General features: G+C 41.0%; 1 long non-coding RNA gene across 1 annotated transcript in view; it reads right to left on the bottom strand.

Annotated features, from left to right (window-relative positions):
* Window positions 1-18,100, bottom strand: part of LOC125382029 — a 69,316-nt gene extending 51,216 nt beyond the window's left edge. Inside the window, exon 1 of the long non-coding RNA XR_007222165.1 lies at window positions 18,033-18,100. This is a non-coding gene — a long non-coding RNA (uncharacterized LOC125382029). The remainder of the gene's footprint in view (window positions 1-18,032) is intronic.
* Between the last annotated feature and the right edge of the window lie 211 nt (window positions 18,101-18,311).

Here is an 18,311-nt window from a genome sequence, read left to right as displayed (position 1 = left end):
AGGTGTTGAAACCAGGTGTTTGCGAAACAGGTGAAATTGTATCATTTTTATCATGAACTACTATTAATATATTATAATTTAATAATATATGACCTTATGTAAGTTTACATATGCAAAGGCAGATATTAATGTATCAATGTTTGCTCGTCACGCCTTCAAGTCTCGTCCGGGTCCGGAGCCCAGCATGAGCAAACATAATGTGTGAAGCCCATTTCTGGTGTCCTCACTGACAGTTTACTTGGGGCGGTCGGGTAGCCTAGCGGTTAAAGCGTTCGCTCGTCACGCCGAAGACCCGGGTTCGATTCCCGACTTGGGTAAAATGTGTGAAGCCCATTTCTGGTGTCCCCCGCCGTGATATTGCTGGAATATTGCTAAAAGCGGCGTAAAACCATATTCACTCACTCACTCACTGACAGTTTACTTACTTACTTTGGAGATTTAACGTGCGCTTTCCGACTGATGCGTATTTCGCACACGGTTTACATCTTTTCCCGTGTTTTATACCCTTACTGGTCTAATTCCTGTACCGTCATCTAGTGTTTTTGGACGTGTATGTGACCTCGTTTCCAGCTTGGATGTTTTATCTTTACTTTCCAAATATGACATATAAATGTTAATACTTTCTACAAGATAGCCTGTAATGCATTGTTGGTAAGGAAAGGTAAAGGACTATAAACCGTTGCTTACGACGATCGCAGGATTGTGGCTCAAGATCTTTTATTTTTTATTCGCCCACATTGCGCATCAGATATATTAATAATGTTACCAAATATAGCGATAAATGAAAATTAATAGAATATCTCAAGAAAGTGCAGCCCACACAGTGCTGTTGTCGTTGCCTAACAACAAGTGACATCATTCTAGTAGATTATTGTTCGGAACATAACCTGGTTCTAACTAATTGTCGCATTGACAAAATGAGATATATTTTGAAAACAAATGGTTTAAATTTCATTTTATGTCAAAATTGTACCACGGCAATAGACCATCAGCAATATAATCGTAAATGCATAGCTGCAGATGTGTTAGAGATTAAGTCAGTTTTTAATAAGTCCAATATGGCTGCCACTGCCGCCATTTTGGATGACACAATGATAACCATATGAGCAGAAACCATCATTATTGAGGATGATGCAAATTTTCAGTTCCAAAACGTAAAATATTTGATGATGCTCGTTTTTTTTCAGAATATAATTTGACTACCGTGGTGGACGTGTTACATGACGGATCGACATCAAAATTCACACAAAAGAAATGTTAACCATCTTTTCGGCCATACTTGTTTTAGAAATCCAACATGGCTGCCGTTATTTTGAGGGGGAAAAAGAGATCAATGGCCCAGAAATCTCAAGAAAGATACAAAGCTGCAGATGAATCGTGGATCAATTCAAGCCATTCTTTAATGAAAGGCATAACGCATTATGATGCCCTGTGCCTGAAGTCGTTTCAGAAAATATGTCGCAAATGAAAAGAAGGTATATATGAGATGACGGACTGCTACCGGCGACAAAAGATCGCACCAAAACATTTTCATACTTTGCACGTTCGGTATTATATTTTTGAAGGATCACCAGAAGCTGCATGTACAGCCTTTACGTTGAACTCAGGCTATCGCTTAATAGCTAAATGAAAATATGTTATTTTGATACAAACGAGTAACTACTTTTAAATTGAAAAGAAGCCCAATTGAGATGGGGGATTCAGGATCTGATCTAGACTTGCATTATTTAGGGCTATAGCTTTTCGGGGCGGTCGGGTAGCCCAGCGGCTAAAGCGTTCGCTCGTCACGCCGAAGACCGGTGTTCGATTCCTGAAATGGGTACAAAGTGTGAAGCCCATTTTTGGTGTTCCCCGCCGTGATATTGCTGGCATATTGCCAAAAGCGGCGTAAAACCAAACTCAGTCTCTCACTCACCATAGCTTTTCAATAAGGTGTGGACGGAAGGGAAAATAATATGTTCAGAGAACACTGACATCAGCAACAAAGAATACCGTACAGGTCAAGCCAATGCCACATACATGATGGCTGGTTTGCGTGTTATGTCGAAACACATTACGATACTATTACAGTACATTACATAATTATAACAATTCGCAATCGTTTAATTCGAAAGATGAGGAAATGGGAAACTTCTTTTCTTCAGACATATGTCTCCTTCTTGTTAATAACATCAGTGTTATACGTATCCGTGTCACCGAGCCTGTCACCCGATCCGTTTGGTTACTTTTACGACGTCCATAGGGACCTATTCTAACCAGGGATCCCCACGGTGCTCCAGGAAACTGGACCCGTGAAGATCCGGGGTAGAAAAGGTCTTCAGCAACCCATGCTTGCCGTAAAAGGCGACTATGTTTGTCGTAAGAGGCGACTAACGGGATCGGATAGTCAGGATCGCTGACTTGGTTGATGCATGTCATCGATCCCAACCGCGTGGATCGATGCTCATGACAATTAATCACTGGATTGTCTGGTCCAGAGTCGATTATTTACAGACTGCCGTCAAATAGCTGGAATATTGCTGAGTGCGGCGTAAAACAACAAACCAACCAACCAAATCCAGGAAAATGGTCTCTAAAAGTTCAGTGTCTGAACCACACGTAGGGAGATGCTTAATAACTCTTTTGATATGGTCAAGTAGATGTATGACGTCCGACAACTTTCTCAGGTGCACGGAAACCATGCATTTAAACTCAGTCTGACAAAAACATCACAAAATAGTTTTTAGGTTTCATGATTGAGGATGGAAAAGAAGATATCAGAACTTGTTTTGTTTTCAGATTAAAGTCGAGCACGGTTTGCATTTAATTCGCGCATTAATGCTACTTGCTGCCTGTGGTGTGGTGTGTGTAACGGGATAAGCCGATTACATAGTTGTATTTTGAGTAAAGCCAAGTCGTCAATCTTAGCAATACTGATTTTCTCAACGACAGTCATTGGTAGCAAGATCATATTCTTACTGAATCAAATACACTTATATCACTAACTTTGACAGTTTGTATTTGAAAAGTTTCAGTATTTGTATTTGTTGCTTTCCAGGTTATTTAGAGGGCCATAGTGGTTAAAGGGTAGCTCTACTGCTAGTACCAGAAACGTCTCTAACAGGGCACCTCTGGTCTTCTTTTATACATGTACCTGAATTTGATTACGCCATGCTTCGCCTGTTTCTGTAACCAATCTGTGATATCAATTGTCATGTATGGAAAAATTGGTATCATTAATGACTCAGTTATGAATGTTGATGAAACAGGCTGATTACGAAATAAAACTTGTGAAAGTGTACTGTTAGTAGTGTCGCCATCCTAGATCAACAACGGATTTGAAAACTACTTACAACAGCTTCAAACACGTCTCAACTTAGCAATAATATATGTAATAAATTGCTGGATGGCTTCACAATTTGCTGTACAGAGTTGCGTCCATTTGGATCATGGGTTTCACAAAAGTGAAACATGGCAGATGTCACTTTAAGCTTTGCTCCAACATTAAGCTAGCAGTACTAAACCAGACCCACTCCTAAAGATGAAGAACAGGACCCGGTTGTATCATCAACTAATGGCTACATTAAACCCTAATTATGCATTAAATTCTAAATGCACCATTAGTTAATGGCATCATTAAAGTTTGATACAACCGGGTCCTGGTGAATCTTTTGCGTATGTGTAACAATCCAGTGATTGATATCATGAGCATCGATCCACGCAATTGGGATCGATGACATGTATCAACCAAGTCAGCGAGCCTGACCACCCGATCTCGTTAGTCGCCTTTTACAACAAGCATAGTCGCCTTTTACGGCAAGCATGGGTTGCTGAAGACCTATTCTACCCCGGAATCTTCACGGGTCACGTGTATATGTGGAGGCGCGGGTTGCAACGTTCACACATACATGCAACCTTGTGTTGATAAGTATATAGATGCAAACTGATATGGTCCGTTTGAACCACCTACGGTATTCATTTCATGAGTTATGTTCCCTAATTGTGCCAGGATCCGCTGATTGTAGGATACTGTTCAAATCGGCATTAAACCCTAATCAGTCACTCACTATTCTTTATGAAAGCATTTACACTAGTCAGTAGGGCATGAGATATGGTAAACACCACAGCACATCACTGAACGAGACAAAGGCGTAGGCACTTACATATGTGTATATTTGAGTAAACTGTCCCATTGTTCTTATGACAAACGTTGAGTGGGCCTTCCAACATTAATTGCATTATATTACACATAAGCAGACTGTTTTGTGAGACTACACAGGCGGCGATTCATCTGCTTTAAAAATAATTTAGAAGTATCTTATGACAGAGGTGGGATCCCCCTGATATTGTGCGGTGGCTAGGTTTTTTTGAGCACAGCGCTGTGTTTCATTTCGGCTACATGCTGCCTTCAGCTCATTCCGGCTCCATGCTGCTTTCAGCTGGTTACGGGTACATTCTGCCTTCAGCGAAACATGTACATTCTTCCTTCAGTTTTTACCGGGTCCGTGCTGCTTTCAGATCATACCGGGTACATGCTGCCTTCAGTTCACCCTGTGTACAGGCTGCCTTCAATTCATCCTCTATACATGCTGCCTTCAGTCCGTCCTGTGTACATGCTGCCTTCAGTTCACCCTGTGTACATGCTGCCATCAGTTCGCCCTGTATACAGGCTGCCTTCAGTTCATCCTGTGTACATGTTGCCTTCAGTTCGTCCTGTGTACATTCTGCCATCAGTTCACCCTGTGTGCAGCCTGCCTTCAATTCATCCTGTGTACATGCTGCCTTCAGTTCATCCTCTATTCATGCTGCCTTCAGTCCGTCCTGTGTACATGCTGCCTTCAGTTCACCCTGTGTACATGCTGCCATCAGTTCACCCTGTATACAGGCTGCCTTCAGTTCATCCTGTGTACATGCTGCCTTCAGTTCGTCCTGTGTACATTCTGCAATCAGTTCACCCTGTGTGCAGCCTGCCTTCAGTTCATCCTGTGTACATGCTGCCTTCAGTTCATCCTCCATACATGCTGCCATCAGTTCATCCTCTATACATGCTGCCTTCAGTTCACCCTGTGTACATGCTGCATTCAGTTCATCCTGTGGACATGCTGCCTTTAGTTCATCCTGTGTACATGCTACCATCAGTTCCTCCTCTATACATGCTGCCTTCAGTTCACCCTGTGTACAGGCTGCCTTCGGTTCATCCTGTGGACATGCTGCCTTCAGTTCGTCCTGTGTACATGCTGCTTTCAGTTCGTCCTGTGGACATGCTGCTTTCAATTCATCCTCTATACATGCTGCCTTCAGTTCATCCTGTGTACATGCTGCCATCAGTTCATCCTCTATGCATGCTGCTTTCAGTTCACCCTGTGTACAGGCTGCCTTCAGTTGATCCTGTGGACATGCTGCCTTCATTTCACCCTGTATACATGCTGCCTTCAGTTCATCCTGTGTACATGCTGCCTTCATTTCACCCTGTGTACATGCTGCCATCAGTTCACCCTGTATACAGGCTGCCATCAGTTCATCCTCTATACATGCTGCCTTCAGTTCATCCTGTGTACATGCTGCCTTCAGTTCGTCCTGTGTACATTCTGCAATCAGTTCACCCTGTGTGCAGCCTGCCTTCAGTTCATCCTGTGTACATGCTGCCATCAGTTCATCCTCCATACATGCTGCCATCAGTTCATCCTCTATACATGCTGCCTTCAGTTCACCCTGTGTACATGCTGCATTCAGTTCACCCTGTGTACATGCTGACTTCAGTTCATCCTGTGGACATGCTGCCTTCAGTTCATCCTGTGTACATGCTACCATCAGTTCATCCTCTATACATGCTGCCATCAGTTCATCCTCTATACATGCTGCCTTCAGTTCACCCTGTGTACATGCTGCCATCCGTTCATCCTGTGGACATGCTGCCTTCAGTTCATCCTGTGTACATGCTACCATCAGTTCATCCTCTATACATGCTGCCTTCAGTTCACCCTGTGTACAGGCTGCCTTCGGTTCATCCTGTGGACATGCTGCCTTCAGTTCGTCCTGTGTACATGCTGCTTTCAGTTCGTCCTGTGGACATGCTGCCTTCAGTTCACCCTGTATACATGCTGCTTTCAGTTCTTCCTGTATACATGCTGCCTTCAGTTCATCCTGTGGACATGCTGCCTTCAGTTCATCCTGTGGACATGCTGCCTTCGGTTCATCCTGTGGACATGCTGCCTTCAGTTCGTCCTGTGGACATGCTGCCTTCGGTTCATCCTGTGGACATGCTGCCTTCAGTTCGTCCTGTATACATGCTGCTTTCAGTTCGTCCTGTGTACATGCTGCCTTCAGTTCATCCTGTGTACATGCTGCTTTCAGTTCTTCCTGTATACATGCTGTGTACATATTATACGGGGGCATAAAGTCACCAGCCTGTCTGCATGTCCGTCCGTCTGTCGTTTCCGGATTCCCGCTCGGATTTTATCGAAAAAGATTATCTGTCCCCGAAAATTCTTGAAAAATATAAATAAGCTTCACGTCAGTTCAACGTGACTTCATGGCATGTGAATATATAGTATAAATTTACATTGACCATTCGCATTATTCATTTCGTTTTTGTTTCAATACCGCAAATTGGTGAAGGGGCGTAAGGCTTAACACCCAGTCGCTCATTTTATTGCATGGTTTAGAGGGTTTAGAATATGTTCAGTTTTGTATCAGGGCATCAGTGTTTCAAAGCTGCCACAGCTATATACCTATAATGTCGTGCAATAACAAGCCTATCCCTATACAAAAGGATAGTCAGCCTGATAGAAAATTATTTATATGACAAATCTTTTTTTTCAGTCAGGTCGCTAACACCCACCACATCTTTCGTAAGCAGCAGGGATTGAGTTGATGAGAATCATCCAGAAATACACGCCAAGTATGACAGAAGTATCCTATGTCACCCTTGTCATGCCACCCTGGGAACAGCCATTTCCTCCAGTAACAAGTATCTCCTCGGTGGCGGATATCACACAGACGGAATATGAGAGCCGGATTGGCCGCATGCAGTAACTTATTTCCCAACTGGTAGTTTATAGGTATTATTGTGTCAAGTGATCACACCTTATTTCTTAAAGGAGTACAATAATGTTTGTAATTATCTATAACATACATCCGGCGTGAGAGGAAAGTGTTGTTATAGATTTGCTTTCTAATTTGTCCTTGTCGATATCAATTTGTAAAGAATTGTTTATGACACATGACATAAATAAATGTATTCCCCATATGGGAACGGATATGCGGAATTGTATTTCTTCTTAATGCTGACTAGCTGTTTTAGAAATCCTGTAATTTCATTGTTTAATGACATTGCCGGAACTATATTTTCCCATTCATCATGTTCATTCATTTTTTTCCACAAACAGATCTCTGCATTACGAGGCTTGTCATTTACAACAAAAAGCCTTCTAAAAACTGTATTTGTTTATTAATTCACACATGTTGCTTACGATAATGGAATACACAAAACATAAAAACTAATTAAGATTTGTAGGTACATTAATTTTGATAGAACAAATCGTCTGCTATACCTGCAAGTAAACAACAAGGGCGGCATTGTTGTCTCCGATAAAAGTGAACAATTTTGTGAAGAATGACGTACAGTTGGTTGAAAGTGCAGTGAACTTACATTGAACAGTTTTAACGTCTTCGGGGTGAGCGGCACGTCCCTCGTTTTAGACTACGTGTGATTCCTGAAACTTTAACGTCTGTCACGCCCCAACATTTTGGTTTTAAACAACCATTGATGCGTGATGTTTGTTGAGTGGCCTGAATAACATCCCTGATGTTCCCAAACAAGCAGCGCTATTTGTTGATGTACATGATAGCGACATTGACAAATGTTGGCCGAGAATGAAAATACAACCTGTAAAAACACTATGCTGAACATGCGAGTTATCAAAGCGTTTCTTTCAGATAAACTGAAAGAGCATCGCCTAATTTAAGTTATCCCTCCCACTGAACTTCACACGATCATGTGCAAGTTTTTCATTGACGTCAGGAAACAGGATGGTTCCGAGTACGAGTCAAGCTCACTCATTGGATTCAGGAGCAGTTTAGATCGTCACTTGAAACGAAAAGATTATGGCTTCTCACCTTCTGATTCTTGAATTTTCCAAAATGAGGGATGCAATCAAGTCAAAAGCAAACTCACTTAAAAAACTGGGAAAGGGTAGCCTACCTTAGGGAGCGGAAGCTATTTACAGCAGTGAAATAAACAAACTCCGAGATGCAGGCCAGTTTGGCACTAACACAGCTGAATCCAAATTAAACACTTAACACGGTGGAAGAATACAATTTCATGCGTTGACACCAAGGGCCTCAGCCCAACCCCTGACCCCTCATGTTGGCCAGTCAACGCGTATAAGGTGTTCCACAAATTGAGACCCAGCAATATTCCGGGGAGGGAAGATCCATTTTATCTCGCAACAAACACTAGAGGGTGTTCCAAATCCGAATCCTGATTCAAAGGGCAGGCAGTTAGGAAAAACAGTAATCACAGCGCTAGGAAACACATGATACAAGCACTGTCCGGTAAGGGCGTTCCGGCCCACCAAACTGTGCAAGTGTCTGGGCACAAAAATATACAATCAATAAACACATATTCACGAATCATTGAAGATCAACATCTTCAAAACTTTCTCCAATACCAGTGCACGCAGTCAAACCACTTTCGGATTCCGATAGGCCTATGTCAGTCAGTGGCATCCCAGCCGTTGAAAGATCTTCCAATTTGCATGTTGTTCATGTATTGGCCTTTCTTCACATGCACTCGCAGCACGCAACTACTAATATGATCCACCGCCTGTTTTCTGGCAGCATCTAAGGCGGCGTATTCTACGTAAATATTTATTTAACAATAATGCCAAGTCATTTTAATTCATTGTTGTACTGTATACATGAACCAAAATATATAATAATTATGTATCTCCAAAATTCATTATATTGCTTAAATTGTCGAAGAATTAATGCCGCTCAAACGCATTCGCGGAATCTTAGTTTGAGTCTGGACTGTGTGTGATGAGGTAAAATTCCACGAAATCGATACTGTTATAAGAGAAAACTGTTTCTTGTGCTATTAGCGTCTTGTTGTAAACTTGACGATGGGTAATAAAAACCCAGGCTCCGGACTTATAACAATAACATCACTCGGGACAGATAATCCGTTATTCCTCGTCACTGGTAAAGTATTGTCGGTGTCACATGTCACCTACTGCGTCAAAATACAAGTGAGTGAGAACTATTGTTTTACCTGCTCTTAGCAATATCCGGGCCAAATAGAGGACCGGGTACAAATGGACTTCATACACTGCACCCAAATGTGGGGAATCGAAACTGAATCTTCAGTGCGACGAGCCAACGACCAGGCCACCGCACTTTAATAACTAATTGTTGGTTGGTTGGTTTGTTGTTTAAAGCCGCACTCAGCAATATTCAAGCTATATGACGGCGGTCTGTAAAATAATCGAGTCTGGACTCCAGTGATAAATATCATGTGCATCGATCCACGCAATTGGGATCGATGACATGCATCAAACCAAGTCAGCGAGCCTGACCACCCGATCCCGTTGGTCGCCTCTTACGACAAGCATAGTCGCCTTTTACGGTAAGCATGGGTTGCTGAAGACCTATTCTACCCCGGATCTTAATAACTAATCGTTTAAATATGATCAACGGGCGACTCAGTGAGCTTCATATTGCTAGTTTAGTAGGCATTTCCCATGGACTGTCCTCAACTTTAAAAGATCCCTGCCTATTTTACTGACTTGCTACAGCGAAACATGTTGACCCAGGCCATAGACACATGCCCACGTTTTGTGGATATACATTTGTACCGCTTGACATCATGCTATGTCCACATCAAGAGAATCCACTATCACGCAATTCCTTCTCATAACGTATCAATTACCCTCGTATATAGTCAGGATGTTCAAAAATCAATATCATGCATTCCCGTTTTCCTAATTTGAAACGATGCGATGTGAATGAGTAATGCAGCGTTTCAATTACACCCACATTAGGCTTTTTGTCTTCTTTCCTGGTTTCAAGCTGTAAGCTTCAGGTTCCTGAACCTTATGACTTACCCAAACACTCATCTTGGTTGTGAGAAAAATTAAAAGTCACTTTTAAATTTATCGTTCAAATGTGGTACCTGTTTTCGGGCCCAAACATAAAATATATTTTTGAAAACATTTCAGTCAGAGGGGCGTTAGAATGATCCACAATGGTTGGCTGAAATGTTCTGAGCCGAACTGCGATGAACCGTGTTGATGGAGTATGTTGATAACTATGTTTCAACATAATCCCCCTCCGAGCTGCACATACACCTGCATGCCAACAAGGCTGGAGTGCCTGGGTGTAGAAGACTTCCTCCTGTCCTGCTGACGGTGTTAACGGTCCTCCGCAGCAGAAATGACGTGCCAGACATTATATTTCTTCTAGTTTGGGAAGAGGTGGAAACCTGAAAGTGTCAAATCTGGTGATTCCTAATGTTCAATGAGAATTGCATTGGCGACAAAAGACTTGTGCTCTTGGCATTGTCCTGGTGGTATAACACATTTAAGTGAGTTTTCTTTGGCGCTCAGCCTCTATATTCTCACGCAACTGCCTAAGCAGATTAGCATAAAGTTGACCCTTACTTGTCTGACCTTTCGGGAGGTTGTCCGACAGTAGGAGGATTCTTTTGGAATCCCAGAAAACTAATGCCAACACCTTGCCAGCAGATCCCAGAAAACCGACGCCATCACCTTGCCTGCAGATGGAACAAACTTTGCCATCATCGGAGGAGGAGACGTTAGATGTTTCCAACTGCTTTGCCAGTTGTTTAGTCTCTTGCTGAGAGTGGTGAACGCAAGACTCATCCATGGTTACAAATCGTTCAACACAATCTGTTGTGACTGCTTCCAAACTACGTACATTAGTATGCCATGATGAACCAGGAGTATGTAGTTGTAGTATCAACATCTTTCTTGGTGGTGGCAGTTGAAGGGCTTCCTCTTGAAGGGTTGCCCTCTTGAAGAATATCATATTAAAAAAACTTGTACATCCTGGAAAAAAACATGCATATGCCTGACCAAAAGTGCAAAGAGAGATGTCATATTGTTTGACAAACTGTTTCATCCTACCTGATCTAAGTTAAACTTTTGGTTTGACTGAAAAACCAGAAGACATGTCCATTCCTCTAAATTAATGTAAATCCGTACAAAGAGAAAGATATTGCATGGTCCAGCAAATGTTCCGCCAAATTTCTGTCTCAAGGAAAGATTTTCTTTGTATACCAAAAAAGTATTTTTATTTATTTTTGCCATCTGAGAAAAGAAGAAAGCTGCACACTTTGCTGCTATCCCACACGATACACTTCCTTTCTTAATTCTGGGGCATTTGTCACTAACCGTGGAGACCATATATACATGTAGTTGCATCTTCATCTTCAAATGTTAAGGACATTTCTCAAAAATGAATCCAAATGTCATCTGAAGTCTGAGAAAGCAATTTGGGGAAAGCCACACTTCCTCAAAGATAACATATATGCGAGCTGTAAAGGTGGGACGATTAGGCGATAATGTCTGTTGGTGTATGGTTATTGTCATTCCTTTTAATAGGTCTTCAGCAACCGATTCTTCCCGTAAAAGGCGAATTTGCTTGTCGTCAGAGGTGACTAACGGGATCGGGTGATCAAGGCTCGCCTACTAGTTGGATGTATGCCATCGTATCCCAATTGCGTGGATCGATGCTCATCATGTCAATCACAAGGCTTTCGGGTCCAGACTTGATTATTTACAGACCGCGGTCATATAGCTGGAATATTGTTGAGTGCGGCGTTAAACAACAAACCAACAAAATTCCTAATTCGAGATTAACAACACACTGTTGTTGATTACAAGACAATACAAGGACAGGCTGCACTGGCGTGCCTTTGTCAAGCGGAGTGCTGTAACCAGTCAGAAGAATTGGTCTAACAGTCAACAGTCCTTATCATTGAAATTATTATTTATTTTCAGTTATCAAAATGGATAATGTTGTGCATCGTCAGGCAAGAACAACTTACTATTGTATGCAAATTGTGTGAATGGCGGGTTCTACCGGTAGGGCAAGACATGCTTACCCATTCCGCAAAGATCTTGTGTCATCACTGTTTTTCAGTGATCCATTGATATAACTGTCACTGATATTACAGCTTTTACGCCCAGTGGAATCTGTTTCGACGGATAATCGGAAATGGTTATTCTCTGGCGTTGACGTTTTATATTTGCATGTCTGTCATTGTGAAAATAGCAAGTAATGTAGATAAATAGTGACCCTTTGAAATAGGGTTAGGTATAAATATTTAACCTTTTTTCAGTACCTTTTACCTTGATGTGTCTCCATGCGGCATATCATCCTTTATATACCTACTCATTATAGCTACATGAGCCTTATCATACCAAAGACCTTTAACAAGGCTCAACCCAATTACCCCTCTTCCTGATGTCCAATTTAACGTCAGGCAATTTGGTTATGCAAAAGACTATGTCTCTGGCTTAGTAGATGCGCACCAAGTAGCGAAAGTGAATTAGGCAATTATCGATGACTAAATGGCCGCTATCGATCTGCCGAGTATAGTTAAGAGGCCTCATGCTAAGATGGCTATAGTCCGTTTATTCAGCGACCGTAGACTCGAGTTAAGTAATATTGTTAGGCTATTAACATCAGAAGTCCTTATCTCGGCCGGCAAAGCTTACTGTGCATGCTATGTGTTTGTATGTTGCTCTCAATCCCAGTTATTAAGTTGTAAAGATTTATGCCGCTCCGAAATGCAACAGTAGATCAAACATACAGAACAAAGGATGTCTTCGCATTCTCTCTAAACTTAATTTAGCGGTATTAAATATCAGAACGATTGACGTGTTCGAATGTTTAGTCCAAAGGGTAAAGCTGCCTGATAAAATAAAAAAGACGTCATTTCTCCTGGTTGTTCAACGTAGCATATATCCTATGTCCTAGACTGTATTGAGCAAGGCGTCAACAGTACGTATAGAGCTTGGCTTTTATGGAACCTTGTCAGGGAGGATTGTTCACTTTCCTAAATTTCTAACTACAGTAAACTACCGTAACGGTTATAACGAATTCAAAGGGACTACTAATTTTAGTTCGTTATAACCGAAATTCGTTATAAGCATATATACAGCATAACTACAGCATATAGTCGGGACTAAAGAGTAAGTTCGTTATATCCGCTAGTTCGTTATAAGCGTGTTCGTTATAACCGTAGTTTACTGTAGCTAATACTCTCATTTGAGATTCATCACTAAAACAAGAACTCTTAAAAAATCCTTTAAATGAATATTCAATATGTTTTGTCATCAATGTTAACTGCCATAGATTATAAGCTAACCGTTATGATGTTTTTTTCATGTTTCTGTGCAATGTATTTTCCTGAAGAATATCTGGGAAAAGGTCAGAAGTGCAAGAAAAATAGGAGACATGTTGAAAAAGAGAAGTGGTAATTCAAATATTGATAAATGATTAATGATACACTACTGGTCACTTATGCATCGTTGCATCCGAGCTTTTATTTGTCACCAATGCAATACATTAAGATTGAAACTTGCAGGTCAATCTGTGAACAAATTGTGGTGAGAGAAAGATACTTTCAGTTTCATCATTGTTGAATGGAAAGCTGCCTGGGCTTGTGTGAGTGTTTACTCGAAGTTGTATTTGTTGTTTGTTATTTAACGCCGGACTCTGGAATTTCCTAGCTATACGACTGAGGTCTGTAAATAATCGAGTTTGGACCAGACAATCCAGTGATTAACATCATGAGCATCAACGATCTACGCAGTTGGGATACGATGACATGCATCAACCATGTCAGCAAGCCTGACCACTCGATCCCGTTAGTCGCCTCTTATGACAAGCATAGACGCCTCTTACGGAAAGCATTGGTTGCTGAAGACCTCATTTTCTTCCTGGATTAAAGGTCCGAAGGGTAAATGGTACGCAAGTCCGAATGTGTTTCCAGTTCGACTCATATCAAATGTAACAAACATTATATTTGAGATAACACTTTCTTTGTAAAGCACAAATTACAAAATGCGTGAACTAGACTACCATTTTTCGGAGTTACGGGTTTTTTTGGCAGCCTTGATGGCTTAGTGCACCTTTATCACTGACTTTGTTTGCTGGCGATTAGGTGCTTCAGTCTGAGAGCGTGGGTTCCCAGATGGAATCTCAGATGGAAGTCAACAAAAAATGTACCAGAATTTGTACTTTGCGAAGAATTTGTTGTTACATTTGACCACTTTCTAAATTGCATTGAGTATTCATAGCAAATCACCATAGACATACCATGAACCATAAATCCTCAAATAAGACCCCGAAAATCTATCACGTTTATAAGTAGTTATGATGACACGGCCCCTTCTTGAGACATGCTTCTGCAAACCTCCATCAAACCTAAATATGTTTTTTTTAGATGACACCCTCGATATCGAGTTTGTTATAGGTACTCTTTTTTCCAATAACAAAATAACTCGATAAATATTCCAATTTCAAATTGTGTATGTCACATTTGCAGAAACATAAGAAAATACACAATTTCAAAGTTGTACTCATTTACAGACACAGGCTTAACTCCAGATATGTCTCTGATGTTTAAAGCCGCACAAGCAGCTTATAAATGACTTGTAACTCAATACTGTTTAACCGCAATTTTCCAGCCGAATTACATGGACCAACCTCTGGGTGAGGGTTTACGGTAATAGTAAACATAGTCAAACTGCACGATATAGATTATAATTTGGACTGAGTAATAAATATACTGACTCTACAATTTTCATACTGCGAGGATGATCGCGTACCTTATGACGACGCCAAGCCTCAATCCTCACCTTGACCTTTCCCTCATGATAAATACGTTTCATGTATAAATGTCAGATGAAGAACACCTCTCCAGCAGCTGCCTGCAACCAGACTACATTCTGGAGCGCCCGGCAAAAATGCAACATGTGTTTTCCATTGGGACACAATCGTTTGAAAGAATTTTACAGGATTATCTATTCTTTGGTGTTCATTTTGAACTTGGAATACCGACAAAAAACAGAAAATCGATATGTTAAAATTTGTTACCACCTCCATATGTCGTGTCGTATTATTCAAGTTCATTTTAAGGGTGAAATTACAGGACTGTCATGTTTGTTTGTCAAATACATATAGTATATACGGCACGTACATCGGGAAATTCGATGGCATCATGGTGTCAGGGAATGCGTCAGTCCTTTTCACGTTCCGGGAGTATTATTGTTTGTTTGTTTGTTTGTTTGTTTGTTTGTTTGTTTAACGCCGCAATATTCCAGCTATATGACGGCGGTCTGTAAATAATCGAGTCTGGACCAGACAATCCAGTGATGGACATCATGAGCATCGATCCAGGCATTTGGGATACGATGACATGCATAAACCAAGTCAGCGAGCCTGACCACCCGATCCCGTTAGCCGCCTCCTACGACAAGCATAGTCGCCTTTTACGGCAAGCATGGGTTGCTGAAAACCTAGCTGGAATATTGCAGCGTGTGGCGTTAAACAACAAACAAACAAACAAAACCCAACAAGGACATTCATAGGACCAACCATTTAAAGAGCCTGTCGCAAGCTGGATGCTATTATACGTTACGTCATGAGGGAAATAGAACTATGTTCGCTCGAGGAAAATGGCCTTTGGATGTTAAAAATATTTGAGGAATCCTTTGTTCCAAGGCCACCATGCGTCATACTATTGCAGTTATCAAGTACTATTCTGAAGCATCATCGTGGTACGTCAAGTCATCAGCAGTAGTTCAATAAAAGCCACTAAATACATTTCCATGATCATAAAAACACTTTACTTAAACTCATTTCCGACTATATCATAAGCATGTGTTTATGAATCACTATCAAAAAGTGCTGGCACCAGGCGTTTGCGTAAAGGTGAGCGTATCCTGCCCTCCGGTGGCACCCGTCGCAAACACATGCAAAGGAAAGTCAATTGTACACGGCAACATATGGAACATAATAGGACATTGCATCGGAAATAATGTTTTCACTGATGCGTCAGATTTGGAAAAGTCCCCTGCATGTGTAAGATTAAACGTTTTGAAAGTTTTACCTAGATGAAACAACTTTTGAGCAAGAGTCGCATGGCGCTCTTTGAAATTCAACCATTAACGATATACATGTTTACTGATATCATTATCGTTGAATGTTTAAAGGAACAATGTTGGGAATTCCAGATGATTACTGGCTATGGGTATGCTAGGCTAAGCAGATAATCTTGTTACTGCACTAATTTAAACAAGTGAACCATTCTGGTCACTTTTGAGTACTAAGAAAGAAGACACCGCTAAAAACAACCATAAATATCGGGGAGAAATGATCTCTCGGAGGATACAAAGAACGCTTAATGTCGTGTTTGAAAGCTTTAGCCATAAATCACAATAATGCATTCATCAGAACAGTTATTACTACGCCTGACATTATCAAATGTAGCCTATTACTAGTATATAGATCTTGATCCTCGGGCAAATAATGATGACTCTATCTCAAGACATCTGCATCATGTCAAATATCATCTATTTATATCCATATACATACAAATACCGCTTAGTGGATGCTAGCGTTTTCATTTTCTTGATATTCTTGACATATTGCTTTTCGTTGGAAAGAAGGATCAGGTGGCCCAGTCGTCTTAGACGTTGATATTCGCTGAGCAGATGTGCGTCACTTCGACTTGACAGAAACCTCATGTCCTGGGTTCGAATCCCAGATTCATCTGAATATGTTTTATTGTGTGTCAAGGCCATACCAGTGATCGTGTGTTTTAAGGTGTAAGAGGCGACTAACGGGATCGGGTGGTCAGGCTCGCTGACTTGGTTGATGCATGTCGCCAATCCCAATTATGTGGATCGATGTTCAGGATATTAATCACTGGATTGTCTGCTCCGGACTCGATTATTTACAGACCGCTGTCATATAGAGTGCGGCGTTAAACATCCAACCAACCAACCAACTAAAATGGTAACACGTCCAAAACCTGCATCATTTCAGACTGTCATTTCACATCAAGCTGAGACGCCGTGATACAAATAAAATAAATTCAAGCTCACTCTCTAACTGAACACGTACACATCTCGTCAGAAACCAAACTAGTAACAACACTTATACAAATAAAAACACAATAAGTCAGTCTATTGTGGCCTGAAAAAAGGAATTATCGTGGATCATGTTGGAAGGATTACCAAATTGTATAAAAGACGAGATCTTTGTCACGTATCACGTTTTAGAGTTTTAACATGATTTGTATGCGATAAAGATCTCTGCAGAGTGAAGAAATGACTAAAATGAAAAAAAGATGGTTTATCTGCGAGCTGTCGATTAACAGAAGAAATAACATCAGCTGATTTTATAAATACAAAATAATCAGTAAAACGACACACAGGAGATTAGTGATGTATTTACAAGAGTGTATATGAATGGGGTTTTTTAAAACATTTCGTGAAGCGTCATCACAGGTTACATTGGAAGAACATACAGCTTGTTTAGGGCATGTTGTATTATGTTTTACTATGTGGAGAATTTCGTGATTTAATTGAAATAATGCTTGTCCACGAAGACAGTACTACTACTGTTTCAGAAGATGATCTTTTCACCATCAACCTTTCGGCAGCATCATATATATCACGTTGTATCAAGTAATGTGAAGACGTCAAGATGTACTAACATCCCCGTCTCTATAACAATTTACTGTTTGATTGGCATTCTATAAGTTGGTAAGTAGATAAAAAAGGTACAACTGTATGGATGACAACTTCTGGTTTAGTGCAAAAAGCAATGTTTCAATAGATTCTTACACCGATATATTGGTAACCTATTATAATTAGAAAAAGAAGAAAAGGAACTAACGAACTGGACGTGAGAAATTAAGAATCTTCACCAATATCTATAAATTACTCAACGTGATTCCGAAACGGGCGATAACGTACTTCCCTGCCGGTCGTGTCTGGTTAAAAGGCACCTACCTCAACGTTGGCCTTTAAACATTCTGCATTCTATCTTGTCAAGGAAACAGGGGGGTTGATATGAGACTCCGAAATAGCAATGAGTCATAATGTGAAGGCAGGTGCTTCCTTGGCACAGCGGTGACTGTCTACTGTACACAGGAATGGAAAAGAATTGGCGCAATGTTTGTCGCCATGAAGAAACCCGTTGATGAAGAGGACGATTTGATTTAGTGATGGCTTACGCCTTAGTCTATTGCAAACATACCGGCAATACACTGACATCTTCTTTCCATCGTG

This window comes from Haliotis rufescens, unplaced genomic scaffold (genome assembly GCF_023055435.1).
Source record: "Haliotis rufescens isolate VD_foot unplaced genomic scaffold, xgHalRufe1.0.p SCAF_1, whole genome shotgun sequence".
Lineage (NCBI taxonomy): Eukaryota > Metazoa > Mollusca > Gastropoda > Lepetellida > Haliotidae > Haliotis > Haliotis rufescens.
The sequence above is the reverse complement of the archived record's forward strand: the minus strand, read 5'-3'. Positions and strand labels throughout refer to the sequence as shown.